The sequence below is a fragment of the Triturus cristatus genome, chromosome 7 (genome assembly GCF_964204655.1).
Source record: "Triturus cristatus chromosome 7, aTriCri1.1, whole genome shotgun sequence".
NCBI classification, from domain to species: Eukaryota; Metazoa; Chordata; class Amphibia; order Caudata; family Salamandridae; genus Triturus; species Triturus cristatus.
The window spans coordinates 1,037,972,686-1,037,987,913 of record NC_140590.1 but is presented as its reverse complement, the minus strand read 5'-3'; positions in this window follow the sequence as shown (position 1 = coordinate 1,037,987,913).

Sequence of the window (15,228 nt, the reverse complement as noted above, 5' to 3'; positions counted from 1 at the left end):
ATATCTCCTTGTCCCTACACTGCCCAATTCCCTCTTCCACAAACTCCCCTCCTTTTTTCTTACTTTTCTAACTGACCTCAGTACTCACCCGTGTTCTTTCTCCTCTACCTCTTCTGTTTCACCTCTGCACGACCTTACTCAACTGTATATTGTTCAAATATCCTCAATAATTTTGTGGCTGTTTCTATGGCCTGCGGCTCATTCACTTCAAATATTTGCACAGGCTGTACCGTTCCCCTGCCGCACTGCACAAAATGCTAGCGGCAGATGCCTGCCGTGCTCCGCTCCGGCGGCCGACTTCTCTCACCTAGCCTGGCTATGCCCTAGAGTCGCTGCCTACTGGCAGGATGTGTGCTCTGCCATTACCGAGATCACCTCCACGCGCGTTGCTCCCGATCCACTGATGTGCCTCTTGGGCTGTGTGAAACACTGTCCGGACGCTTGCCGCAGGCTGATAGCAATGTTACTAGTCCTCACTCGCCGTAGGGTTTCCATGCACTGGGGAAGGAGACCGGCGCCCAAGGTAAAGGCCTGGCTTGAGGACTCTGCGCGCTGCCAGTCACTCCTGGCGGAATTCTGGGACCTAATGCCGGTAACCAGCAAACCACCTGACATTTGGGGCTCTCTGGTCTCTTACTTGCAGCGCCAGGACACCCCGCTCCATACACTCCCCAACTTGCCCTTCAAGGGGCCCGCGGAGGATGCGGACAGTGGGTCCGGCCTGTCACACACAGCACCGTCACCCCCAGTCCCTCCTGACACTACGCACTAACCCTCCCACACACCTCGACCTCACAGGATGTCTCCTTGTCACTCTTGCTCAGCACCATATATTATTTTGGCTAGGTAATTTACTAGGCCGCACTTGCATAACTGTTTCAATGTGTATGTAACAGACGTGACACTGCGTTTTTCTTGTGCCTCATTGATGGAATGTAATGCAACATGTTGTTTGATCCCTTAATAAAGGTTTTCATAAATCAAAAAAATAAGAATTATTATTATAAGGCTGTTTCAATATAATTTGAGACTCCAATCTCCCTAGTTGCATTGCACTGTAAAGCACGCTGACATCTCTTGGTAAAGTGGTGATGTAGAAGAATGTAAAACACAAATACAATATATAAATATTATAAATATCATTCAAGTTATCAACCCAGCCGTATCACCTTGAGCCACCATTCAAGTGTTGTATGATGCCTTTTCCATATTGGTCACACCATTAAGTATTTTAGTAATGTTTTTATGTTACGCTGTATGATTTTCACACCTTTTTATCAGATTGAAAACAAACAAATGCTACTGTCCATGATTCACTGATGTTAATATTATACAATCATCATCCAGGGACATTTTAAGGATCGTGGGGGCCCTGGGCCAAACGTATTTTGGGGGCTCCTGTTCGGAACAGTTATGAATGTATGATCCAGTTTCAGCTCTTTCATGTCCTCTTTGACCAGGTCACTGGTCAAAATTCTAAATGTGTTTACATCTAATATTTAGGGACAGTGACGTATGTTACTATAACACAGGAGCAGCTCACTAATATTACTGCAAATAATCTATGTGACATATGAACATGTGAGGTCCTGTTTTGATCTAAAAGAATGAAACATAAACACAACATGCCTCTTCCTAAATGTTTTGGTAAAAGACTCATACATCACCCACATTAAAAAATAAATTAAAAGGGAAACATTATTTGATATAATCTGTTTAATAGTTATTCAAGGTCAAGACTCCTTGCAGAACAGAGCTGGGTCTATTAGGGGGGCCCCTAAAGACTGGGGCCCTGGGCCACAATCCACTTTGCCCATGCCTTCAACCTCCTCTAGCATCATCATCAGCAAATCGACTTTATTTTGGTCTTAAGCAACCTTAAAAGTACAATACAAAAGTATTAAAATCAGAAGCATCTTTAAAACATCAATTTTTATAAAACTGGTTAAAAATACCCATCACCTGTTTAGGGGAATAAATCCATTGAAACACATGCCTACATTGACAAGCGTAATTAGTGTTCAAGGCAAAAACGGCATAGATAAGGTCTACACAATTATAGAATGCCAAGTGCAACTTTTGCAAGGAAGTCCCATATCAAAATGATATTCAGCTTACAGCAACACACTCCTATATCAGGGTTACAAACCAAGTAGATCAAAAAGACACCGATCATAAAGACATAGCCAGATGTAACCAATCAACATTCATTTCCATTTTTCACACTTGCCCAATTAGAGAATCATACGACTCAAAAGTGATTAGTGCAATAAAGCAGTAGAAACATCAATTGAAAAAAAAAACCTCAAGTTCTAATTTAATGACCAATTTATGTGTACAAGTAGTCACAGTGTTTTAGAGCTACCTAAATGGCATGTGCAACAGGTATATGATCCAGCATGAGTGTCTGATAACCAGATTCAGCACAAGAGTACCTCGGGCTGGGTACGAAAGACTGTCTCTGCCCCATGCTTACATTGAGCCAGCTCTTATGGACCATGCCCACAAGAGAAATCTTGAAAGTGTAGATTTTAGTAAGTGCAGTGCCGCCATATACCATCTCATGCCTAGATTACAACATAGCGGGAGAATCTATCGTAATCTCAGGATTTTATAATTATGGCCACAAAAAAAAGGGGGCCTCGATTTCCAAGGTGTTACAACGAAAGGAACACTCCCCAGCTATTTCTCCCATTTATTCTCATCTGGATGTAAGAGCCTTAAGCAACAGTGTCCCTAATCGAAAGCGAATGAACAGAGTTTTTGACTTAAAGGGAGTGACTCTATCAATAAATATTTCAAATTGCGGAATACATTTATGACATAGGAACTTGTCAGTCAAGCCTCACTTCACACCATACCTTCAGGAGGACATGGTCCCAATAAACTCCCTTGAACCAATTAGATGAATTTTCCCATAGTTTACTAGGGTCTTCCCACCCTCCCTTTATCTTTAGCTGGATACACAAAGCTTTCATGTCTCCTAGCCATGGAGTAATACAGTGCTTAGCTAGTATGATTAGCTCCTCAAACGTGGCTTTGTATGGGGCATCTCAGGAGTTGTCCAAATTCTGACACAGTAGAACAGGATTTGTAGGTGGATTATATAGTTAATCCTTTTTAAATTCAAATCCCTCCCAAGAGGTATTAATGGTGTATTAACTTAGGCATTCAGGAGGGACCTCAAAAATTTATTTTCCAGAATATTCAGTTACGTGCTGTCCCCATTGCCCCAGATTGCCGTCCCATACATTGCTCCTCCAAGGGTCACAGCTCTATAAACCTCAATGGCTGGATAAACAGCCCTACTAGTTGTTGACTTCGATTTTCTCGCAATGGCCTCTGATCTTTGCAAAATGATAGATTTTCTCTTTGACAGCTGAAGGTCCCAGGAAAGCGTGTCCATGAGCCTGACTCCTGGCTAGTAAAGATCCGACCTGGTCAATCGCTACTCCATCCACAATTTAGTTCCTAAATGTGCGATAGGGATTTATGCCCATGAACCTAGAATACCATGCATTTATCTCCAAATCCCTGGACTTGCTGAGTTCCACAAAATGATTAAACAATTACTGCAAGTCCATGGGAGTTTGTGACAGAAGGGCAGTGTCATCGGTGTACAGCAAGACAGAGGTGTTAGAACCAGCTTTCTTAGGTGCTTATTCAATGATTCCTCACCATTCATATAGAGAGAGAACAACGTGGGGTCCAAAATACATCCCTCCCTCAACTCTTACTTAATGGGAATCCTAGTGGTCAGCTTGCTTTGGTCATTCCACTTAATCTGGGCGTAGGTGTCTGAGTGCAGTCTAACTAGCAAATGAAGCAGATCTTGTGGCATTCCATGTTGGCCGAGTACCTCCCAGAGAATTTCTTTCACTCTAGGTCAAATGCAGCCCTCGTATCCATGTAGTCGGCGCAAAAGTGATCTTTATTAGTTGAAGTATACTTCCAGCATATGGTCATAAAATGGAACACTTGGTCGATTGTACTTGTTTTCTCTCGAAACCCTGCCTGGAATGGTGACAATACCTGATCCCCAGCCATCCACTCCTGGAGAGGAAATAGGACTTGCATACAAAAGATCTTCTGTGTGTTGTTGATAAGGATAATTGGCCTATAGTTTTCTGGGTTGTCATTTAACCCATTCTTGCAAATTGGGGCAATAACAGCACCACGCATAGTCTCCTTGATTTCCTCCCCTCTAGCTACGGCATTTCTAAACATATTCAGATAAGGAACCCAGATATCTGGATCAGATCCCCATGTGTAAAATAAGGCCCAGGAGCCTTTTCTTTATTCATGTGTAGTAGGGTAACCTCAATTCCCTTTAAGTAAAATAATAATGGGGGAGCGTTTGCAGAAGGTGCAACAACCAGCAGAAGAGCCATCCTGTCATCCGCGTAGGGGGAACTGGCAGTATCCCTAGCACCATATAAAGCAGAAAAGTGTTCAACCCATTCATCTACCTCGGCAAAGGCATCATGAGTGATAGCTTCAGAGATACTGCCAGTGGCAATAGTTATCCAAAAGGGTCTGGAATCTCCATTACTCAGAGCTTCTAAAAGGTCAGCCCACTGATTTTCCTCCCAGTTCTTTTTGGAGTTAGTCAGAAATGTCCTATAAAGCTACCTGGCTCTTGTTATGCCTGCTTTGGCGCCATCTTTGGCAGCCTAAGTAAAAAAAAAAAACGTTGCCACCCTGCACTCTTCAGTATACCAGGGACATGAGGCAGTTTTGACTTTATCCATTGCTTCCTAAACACATATTTTAGAGTTTCAAAGAACTTAGAGTGTTTTGGAACGAACTTAAAAGTGCCATTCTTGGAGTGTACAGATGATTCAAATTAGGCCACCAGAGATTGATAAATCTCAGCCTTCCTATGTTCATTTACATGGGCCCATTTTACATTTCTGACACTTTTTGCGAGGGTTAGTAGTATTAGGAAGATATTATTAGTTTGTTCCTGGGGCTTAGAGAATATATCCAAATTAAATTCTGCAACACAATCGTTATGGTCACTGTCTGCTCGTACTATGATTTTTATATCACCCATGAAATGCCATTTTCTTAGATCAAGTATTATGTAATCTATATAATTAATATAGGGTCCTCATTTAAAAGTAGGTTTTGGGCGGTGATCTGAATTAGTACACCCATTTCCAGCTCACAGGTCATATTCCAGGCAGAGGTGGAAAAGTTGACTTGCTACCCATGGCCATTTCTTAACTGGTTGACTTATTAGCTCAGGTAGGCCCAACTCTTCGTCCTCCGCAGTCATTAAGGCACAGAAGAATTCAGACAGTTAAAATATTGTACTAAATTCATTTGCTATAACAACAGGCCAGATATGTTGTAATCTAGGGGCCCGATTCACAGAACTAATTTAAGACAAAATCCTAAACTTACTACCATTTTGGTATTCACAGAAGGCACTTACTCATTTTGGTATTCACAGAAGGCACTTACTCATTTCGGTATTCACAGAAGTTAGGAGTCCTAACTTTAGGATGCCTTCTGTGAATACCGAAAGTCTTAAAATTAGGATTTTTCTCAATTTAGTAGTAGTAAAGTTAGGACTCCTAACTTTAGGACTCCTAAATGCCTTCTGTGAATACCGAAAGCCTTAAAATTAGGATTTTTCTCAGTTTAGTAGTAGTAAAGTTAGGAGCCCTAACTTTAGGACTCCTAAACTGAGAAAAATCCTAATTTTAAGACTTTCGGTATTCACAGAAGGCATTTAGGAGTCCTAAAGTTAGGACTCCTAACTTCTGTGAATACCGAAGTGAGTAAGTGTCTTCTGTGAATACCAAAATGAGTAAGTGCTTGCTGTGAATACGAAAATGGTCGTAAATTTAGGATTTTTGTCTTAAGTTAGTTCTGTGAATCGGGCCCTGAGATCTTATACAGTCTGTAAAGCATGCAAAGTAGAAGATTCAATATTATACTGCATTGAGCATATTTATATATTTATCAGTGCAATATGTTTAAATGGGGCGGGACTTCAGAGTGTGACATTAATCCACAGGATATCCTTTGACCCAGAATCTAACATTTTCACTTTAACATTATTCATATTTTTCATCCTAATTAATAAGCCCAGTGAAGCTCTACCCGAGCTTGCCGGAATGGCATCACTAAAAAACAGAAAGCTAGCCTGGCCAGTACATTGGCTCTGTCACCCATGTTTCTTGCAGAAGAATGATGTTGTGACTATAAGTGGATTTGCCCCAATCCAGGTTAATAAGGATAGCCCATCACCTGGCCAAATTCCCTGACATAAATCTAACTGTGTCTCTGTTGTCATATTCAGAGACTGGTGAAGGTGAAGACGATATTCGGACAAGGAGCGAACCACTCTTCCCAATGGGATACATGTTCTGGCATAATTTATTTTTTGTTTAATTCCTTTTATTTGAACATCACTCAGTATACAGTGAATAAAGGAAGTGAACGGAGATGATCATCTGATATACATGCCGTTTAAAGCAGACAGCAACAGCAACAAAGGCAAAGCATGAATATACATTTGGAATGGCGCTTTTACAGCCAGTAGCATTTCATAGCGTCTAGCACACACGACATCTCAAGAGGAGTGCATTCCCCTCCCTCCCCGACATCACTCTTCTCCTTTAACACTCTTCAAAGTTACACCAATTGCTCCACACCTTCTTCCACTTCCACACCCCTGCTCTGGTAGACCACTTGTTCTGTTGTCTAGCACCAGCCTAGGACAGACTCCCAGTTTTTGATTTGAGGGGGGGCAGATGCACCCCACACCCATACGATATTGCATTTGGCCACCCCCACTGCAATTGCCAACCAGATTTCCTGATATTTTGGCCAGGACACCTCTCCAGTTATAGTCAAGAGGAGCCATTTTGCGTCCAAGGGAACCTCCAGACACAGAACCTGGGACATTTTCTTAGTTATCTCTCCCCATTAATGTTGTATTATCGGGCACGCCCAAAGGATACAGACAAAAGTACTCTCCTGATTACAACCAAGGAGGCATAGTGACAGATACCCCTTCCTATATTTTTTAGTAGGCCCCTAAAGTAGTATGACCTATGTAGGATTCTCAGTTGCACCAGTCTGAGCTGGTCACAAATCACTATGTCTCACAGGCTTTATAGGGCTCTGTCCAGTCATGACCTCCCTCCACGCCCGCCCCTAACAACTGGGTATGTATCGGCAGATCTCGTTCTTGTTCCCTACTGTAGAGAACTGTCATGTGGCCTCTACGACCCATTGCCTCGCTGTCAACGCGGTTTTATAGTTAGCTGCTCTGCCCATAAAGGATAGTGGTAGAGTCCTCCAGTGCACTACGTCCCTAAGGAGTCTATTGAGTTGCAGGAATATGCTCTTATGCAGGAATTGTTGTGGATCACAGATAATATAGATCCCAAGATATTAGGAACCTTCTAGCGCCAGCGGTGCCATGAAGTAGGAAGGGAACCTTGGGACCCAGTTGCCGTAAGTGAGAAGATTAGGGACTTTGTCCAATTAATGCGATAGCCCAAGTGTCTCCCAAAGATGTCAAAGACCTGGAAGATTTTGTCTATAGAAAGGGTAGGTTGAGTAAATAGAGAAATACGTCGTCAGCATATAGGGAGACGCGCTCCTCCCAATTTCCATCACCACTCACTCCCTGTACAAGTTTCGCAATCAGCTTGAGCGTTAATGCGAACATCATGGGGAAGAGAAGACATCCATGCATTGTACCCTTGTGCAGGGCAAAGACATGAAAGACCACTTCATTGACCTTCACTTTCAAAAGCCGGCACTGATATGAAAGCTTGACCCAACCACAAAATTTAGGACCAAAGCCCAAACTAGTCAAAGAAGCAAAGATAGGGTGATTGGTTGGAGGAAACATGGTGGCCGGCTGAAGACACCTGTCAGGAACTCAGTAGGGGAGTGCCGTTAGACGAGCAACTAAAATTGCCACTTACCACCGCTTTATGCAGTTCCTGTTTTGCCGGGAGTAGATGTGGGCTAGTCTCCATCTGGTGAATGGTGGTGCCAGGAACACCACCCTGGGTGGTGGCAGCAGGGGAACTGCGAGAGCTCCGCGATGCTCAGCGAGTACTGCTGTTGCGAGGAGGGGATGTGACTGGACGGGGCAGAGTAAGCACAAGCTGCGTGCATCCAGGGAAGGATTTGGCAGGACTGGTAGAGCTGAAGGGCCCAGTAAAAACGGCCATAGGTGAGCTGCAGACTATTGCTGGTAAGGAGCTGAGCCATGAAGCGTATAGTAGTCAGAGTGTTCAGATGGAACCTAATAGCCAGCAGTTAAGCTTACAGTGGGACAGTCAAGAGGGGTGCAAGCAATTTAAAGTTAAAAGTATAGGAAGAACACAGACTCGACCTGACAAGCATTACACGTTAAGATCTCATAACTGCTCCCCCTTGATAGAAGAGGGCGGAGGGTCTGGTGATAAAAAATCCCCGCAGTCCCCAGTGAAATTGCAGACTAGAAATAAAAACCTTGAGGAAAAACCGGTTCAGTTAGAGATCCACCTCAAAAAAGGACCACAAGAAATTTGGCAAACCCAGTATAGCTAAAGAGGAAACAAAGTAGTTTGGTTTTAAAAGCCCAGAAAATTACCCCTTCACTCAGATCATATTTCAAGGTCAGGACCGACGCAAGAAGTGGCGAGGAAAGTATGGAAAGTAAAAGGCTCACCCCTGAACAGAGAGCCTCGAGAGTGAATGTACTGAGCGAAGTAAAGATCGTAGACCCGGGAGACCCTGGTACTTCCCTTGTACGCCCAGCGGTTACAACACAAAATGGATTTTCGGCCATGAATATGGAGGGAATAAACCCTGGGGTAGGAGGAGCCATTGGGGAGCAGTACAATGGGGTTGATGGAACCCCGAGTTCTGAGTTTGCGAATATGGGTGCCAGTAACACAAAGAGCTGGGACGTGGTGCAGGAGATGCTTGGCTGCCTAACCCAAGAAATCAAAGAACGCTCCAATACCTCCGAGGCAAATCAAAAAGAAATAAAGGAGCATGTTCTAATCTGGAAGGGAAGATAGAAGGTCTTACCGCAGGAACACAGGAGTTGGAGTGTGGAGTACAGGATTTGCAGATTCAAGTTCAAAAGAATACGCAAGAGGTGGTATGTCTGAAGCAGAGAGAAAGGGTAATAACAGAAAAACTTGAAAGGCCGGTAAATAAAAATAAATCTCTGCAAGCATTCGGAGCCACCTACAGGATCAGATCGGATATTTCCAAAGAAACAGCAGACAGACAGTGGGAGCTGGGAAACAGAATATATGACTTGAAAAAACTGGGAGCATCTGTGCAGATGAGGTTCCCCGCTTTTCTAAAGGTGATGTGGCAGAACAAGATGCATAATTTCTCAGATCTTGAAGAGGTGGGTAAATTTATTTTGTAGGCAAAACAGGGGGCTCCGGGCAATTAATAGCTGATAAATGGAGAAGGGAAGGCAATGTAGGCACTCCCCAACATGAGCTCAGTAGGTGGTAGTGATTCCTAACAAATCAAAAGGGAGGGTTCCCACATGAGGGTGCACTAGTGGTGAGGAGTATGGGGAAAAATTAAAAACATGTCTTGTCTTCAAGTCAAGGAAGGAAATTCTGAGAGAAATCATCAATTGAGAAAGAAAAAAATTCACGGGGTGAGGAAAGAGGAAGATTAATATGAATAAGAAAGAACTAGCGATTTTATGTTGGAATGTGAATGGGTTACGGGTAAAAAAAAGGCCGAGATTAATAGCACAATATTTAAAAAATCAGAAAGCCCAAATAATTATGCTCCAGGAAATTCATCTCCTGAGACAAGAATGTAAGGCATCTCTTCTCAAAACAAAGATGGAAAGGAAGTTGGGTCTCCAAAGGTCAAATGCACTGTACCAAAGGAATAGCTATACTATTAAAAGCAAAAGCAGGGATAGAGCTACTTAGGTACAGGGCAAATGAGGGTGAACGCTGGATAATTGCCGAAATTAAAATACACCCCACAGTATATTCATTAGTAAGTTATTATGTCCCAAATACAGATGATGTCACCCCACTGACGCAGCTTTTTTCTAACCTGGTTGACTTTCAAACCCCTATAATTTTAGGTGGGGAATACAATGTTTTACTGGATAATGACCTCGATAGATCCTCAGTAAGGATCCAGATTACCTCCCCAAAGATGCCGGCATACCTATTGGACATGTTGGAGAATTTCAATGTCTGTGATGTTTTTAAAGGAGTGAAGAGAAATTTTAGAGACTATACCTTCCATTGTAAAAAGAATGGGCACTTTTCTAGATTAGATTACCTCTTCATGGATAGGAAAGAAGGGAAGAAGGTAGTGCGGATAGACCATCTGCCAATACATGTGTCAGTTCATGAAGCATTACTATTAAAAATCGAGAGGAAGGACACTTGTAGAATTGGGAGATGGACGGTTAATAGAAGGATAATGATGAAGACTGAGATAATGTCCCAAATACGGTATAATACAGAGGAAGTTTCTTTCCTGGAACCTGTCGTCAGCTCCCCTGCATTCAATATGGGATGCTTACAAGGCCTGGTTTAGGGGAATTATTAAAAAATTGACAGTGAACTGGGTAAGAGAAGAGAAAAAATACTTTACTAGTTTAAAAAGCCAATCTATTACAGGAATGAGAAAGAAAGGAGTGGTCAGATAAGCTGGAGGATATGCAATTGAAGTTTAGAAGCAAAATGGAAGAGAAAGTGATACAGCAATGGGAGGTTCGCAGAGCAAGGGACATTTTACAAGCGGAATGTTGTGGGAAACTTTTGGCTTGGAAGTCAAGGTTGGAAAGGAACCAAAACTATGTAGGGAAGATCATTGACGGGAAGATGGGGCTGATGATTGAAGAGAGCAAAAAAATTAGAGCTGCGTTTACCAACTTCTTTCAGGAGCTATACACACAAAATTTAGAGGTCATAGAGGAAGAAATAAAAGGTTGGCTCCAAGAAAAACAGCTCCCCAAACTTACAGAATTTCAATCTCAATATTTAGTTCAAGAAATTTGTAGCAGTGAAATTTTGGATATAGCGAAAAAGCAAAAAAAAGGGAAAGCCGCAGGTCCAGGCGGGATTCCCAGTGAGTTGTACTCTATATTACGGGAAGAGATCATCCCCATCTGAGTCAAGTTATTTAACTCTATACTGATAGAAGGTATGTTAATCCCCTCAATATGGAATGAGGCAGTAATTTCCCGCATCCCGAAGCCAGGCAAGAATCCGGTACATTGTCAATCATTCCGCCCAATCTCCTTACTCAATTGTGATTATAAGATCTTCACTAGTATCCTTGCGGCCCGTCTGAACAAGGTGGTGGGGCAACTGACACATCAGGATCAAAAGGTTTTTTTTACCAGGGAGGAATATGAGAGAGCTTAATCATACCTTGATAGGTTCTATAAACCTAGCTACAACGCTAGAGGCTTCCCTTTTGGTTGTGACTTTGGATGAGGCAAAAGCTTTTTATCGTGTTAACTGGAGATATTTTAGGACTACAATGGATCGTTTTGGTCTAAGTAAAAATTAGATAGATACAATGTTTAAAATGTACAGTGCTCGAACAGCCAGGATCCTGGTGAATGATAGTTTGTCATCTCCAGTAAGAATAGAGTGGGCGACAAGACAAGGCTGCCCCATTTCCCCTGTATTATCTGATCTCTATATATAACCTTTTGCCCAAAGTTTGAGATTAAATGATGGGATTAAACCTTTCAAAATTGGCATATATACAAGGAAGATCTCACTTTTGCAGATGCCTTAATGGTTTACACCTTAGATGTAGCATCTGCTTTGCCATACCTCATGGCTGAAGTGAGTACATGTGGTACATTGGCAAGATATGCAGCGAATGATGAGAAAACTGAGACAATGATTTGGAACCAAGATGGCAGAGTGATAAATAGCATTCAGTAAATTAGATACTTGGGGATCATGATAACTAAAGACATTGGGAAAATCACAGCTGTTAATCTTGAGAGAGTGGTAAGGGAGATCGAAGGGTTATTAAAAAATTGGCAGAACCCTCCACTTTCGATTTATGGCCAGATTAATCTGGTGAAAATGTCTATCCTTCCCAAACTTACCTTTCTTTTTGATAACATTCCTTTACACTTTGAAAAAATAACACTCCTGAAACTGCAAGGGAAAATAAAATTTGTATCTGGGATAGCAGAGGAATAAGTCTTTCATGGAAAAAGTTCAGACGGAAAGTGGCACTAGGAGGATTGGGTCTTCCGGATTTACAGCTTTATTGCTGGGTGTTCCAACTTAAAAATTACAGAATGCTTCTTTTAAATCCTGATGAGTCTCTAATATTAGTTATGTTCAGAACTATGTTGGTGGGCCTACCAGAGGAAGGATTTTCTTACAAATACTGGGCTCCAATTTTTTATAAAACGGTCAGATTGAAATGCTTGCAGACAGCAGCAAGAACTTGGTACGAGATAAGATCAATTCTGGGTATAGCTTAATATAGCAAGTTGTCCCTTATATAGGACTCTCCAGGCACTCCAGTATGTTTAATTGATAGTCTGGCGAAACCTCTGAAGCAGGAGATGTTATTAGGTGGGGGCAGATGGTGGATGATGGACAAACGTTAACATGGAGCTTCTGGAACAATAAGACAAATGGGGCTATTTCTAGATTTAAAATCTATCAAATTAACGCGTGGCTCTAAGGTCAAAACTGGTCGGAAGCGGATTCTTGACAAATGGAGCTAGATCTTTAGGATATAGTGGCAAGGAAAAGAGAAGTAGCACATTGCTATCAATATCTATTAGCAGCAGAGGCGGCCAAGATGAAAACACCACACACTGCATGGGATGGATACTTGCCGGAAGCTGAGCTGGCAGAGTTATGGGAAGTATCTTGTTCTACACTCTATTTGGTGGTTAGACCTGCTGCATTAATATAAAATAATTATTTACCTTCCATACAATCTACTGGACCCCTACAAAGCTGGAAAAGATAAGGTGAAGTGGCGACCTAAAGTGTAAACGGTGCGGCAACGGAGAGGCAGATGATGTGCATATGTTTGCCACTTGTCCTAAGTTTGAAGAATTTTGGTCAGCAGTGGGTAAGACTATCTCTCACTCTGTGGGAGTTAACATATAGTTAAGCACTAATTTAATTATGTTTGGGATAATTCAGCTGGATAAAGATGTATGCGATCTGCAGGTAAATTGCCACCATCTGATCTTTTATTTAATATTACTAGCAAGGAGAGAAATTTGTAAACTCAGAACTCAAGAAGTGGCCCCTTTGTGGCAGGCATGGAAGAGATCTTTGTTTTTTTTCAGCAATTGGACAGAAGTAGGGGAAGGTTCTGGGAATTGTTAAATATCTGATGACTTCTCTGTTCAATGATTACACCCACTCAATTCAGTAAAACTGTAAGGGCTGTGCATATTCGATATAACCCAGTAAATCTGATTGAATCAGAGCCGATACCGGGCACATACATAGGGTGAGCCAATTTGGTGCTAATCGGTGGTGACATGAGGACAAAAACAAAAAAAAAGCAAAGATATAGTTGTAGTCAGTGCTATCAAATGTCATATTGACATCCAAGGCCATAACTGCCGCCTGGTCTGTTCGTGATAGCCTAATCATATGTAGCAATCTATAGAGGTGCTGCAGATTGAGGCAAGTGCTCCTCTGCAGCATGAAGCCTGAATGGCCAGGGTATATTACTGAGATAATGTTCTTACATAGCCTAGTTGCCAAGGCCTTTGCCAGCACTTTGGCCTCCACATTAAGTACAGATAGAGGCCGATAGAAGCCACAGTCAGTCAGTGATTTGCCTTTCTTGTGCATGACAAGAATAGTGGCAACTTGTTGAATTTCTTGGAGACTGCCCCTCTCGAGCACTGCATGATACATGGCAAGCATGTGCTCAGTGACTTTAGCCACCATACTGTTGTAAGATTCTATTGGTAGGTCATTGGGTCCCACTGCTTTCCCAGATTGGAGGTCTCGTATTGCCAGCACCAGCTCAGCTGTTTTCAAGTGTGCTTCTAGAGCCTCTTGAGCCTCATCATTAAGTGTCTGGAGATCTATGTCTTTCTGAAAGTCAACCTTCACAGAGGTGTAGGCAGATACCTTCGTAATAGGTTGCAAAAGTGTTGGCTATGGTTGCACCAGTTGTGTGGACCCTTCCGCTACAGTCCACCTCTTCTAGTACCCAAGTTCTCTCTTTATCCCTCCTATCGAGCTATGCCAACAACTTGCTAGCCTTGTCACCTATATAATACAGCCAGCATTGCATTGCCAGTGCATGGCTAAGTACCCTATCCCCTGCTAACACACACAGGTTGTGCTGTAAGAGGTGAAGCTAATGGCAGAAGTCTGCAGTCCCAACATGCCAGCACCTTGGCCTCCAGGGACTTAATACCTCCACAGTCCCCTCATTTCTTTAAAGTAGGTATCGACCCCTTCCCTCAGTTTTTCTCCAATATCTGTATCCTGTAGGTACCAGCCAGCATGAAATCTTGAACTGTTATGTAGTTCCTACCAATCCATAGAACCAGCGGATTGTTCGGACAACATAAACTAAGGGCTTGGTATCAAGACGGATTCCAGACACCCCCACAAGATATGTGAGCCTATAAACCAACTAGCTCACAGTGCCACCGTAAGCCCTCTAACGTACCAGGGAGCGAATGGTTTCTTGCAGCCACTGAACATGACAACCCTGACCTCTCAGGGATCGTGGAAACAGTATAGTACCTTTTGTTCAGTCACTCAGGCTTACTTATTCACAGAGAAATATACATAGAATACACAGTGGGACGTTTTCAATAATATTTATTGAACAACGTTATTCTTGCATAAAATATGTGTGCTGCAATGATTAGGAGACAGAAGCAGATAAACGTGATTACAAGCACCAAAAGTGTAAACAGTAGATATAGCTCTACCATGTCACTAAATATTGTATATATGCAGGCATATAAACAAGGCATTAATCTAGCATAATCCTACTATGCAAACCCTACTCTAAGTGTGCCTAAAGTGTATGTAGGTGTAGAGCCAAGAATCCCCCCAAGGGACGATCCAACCCCATTACCTGATGGGGTAGAGTGAAGGACCCCGTCTTGGTCAGAAACTGGACATCAGACCGCTGCGTGGGGATTTCTCAGCATGCAAGGACCCTTGGTGTCAGTGGAAGTACCCCTCTACTCATCTTTTAAAATAGAAAGCAACCTTGTGATGT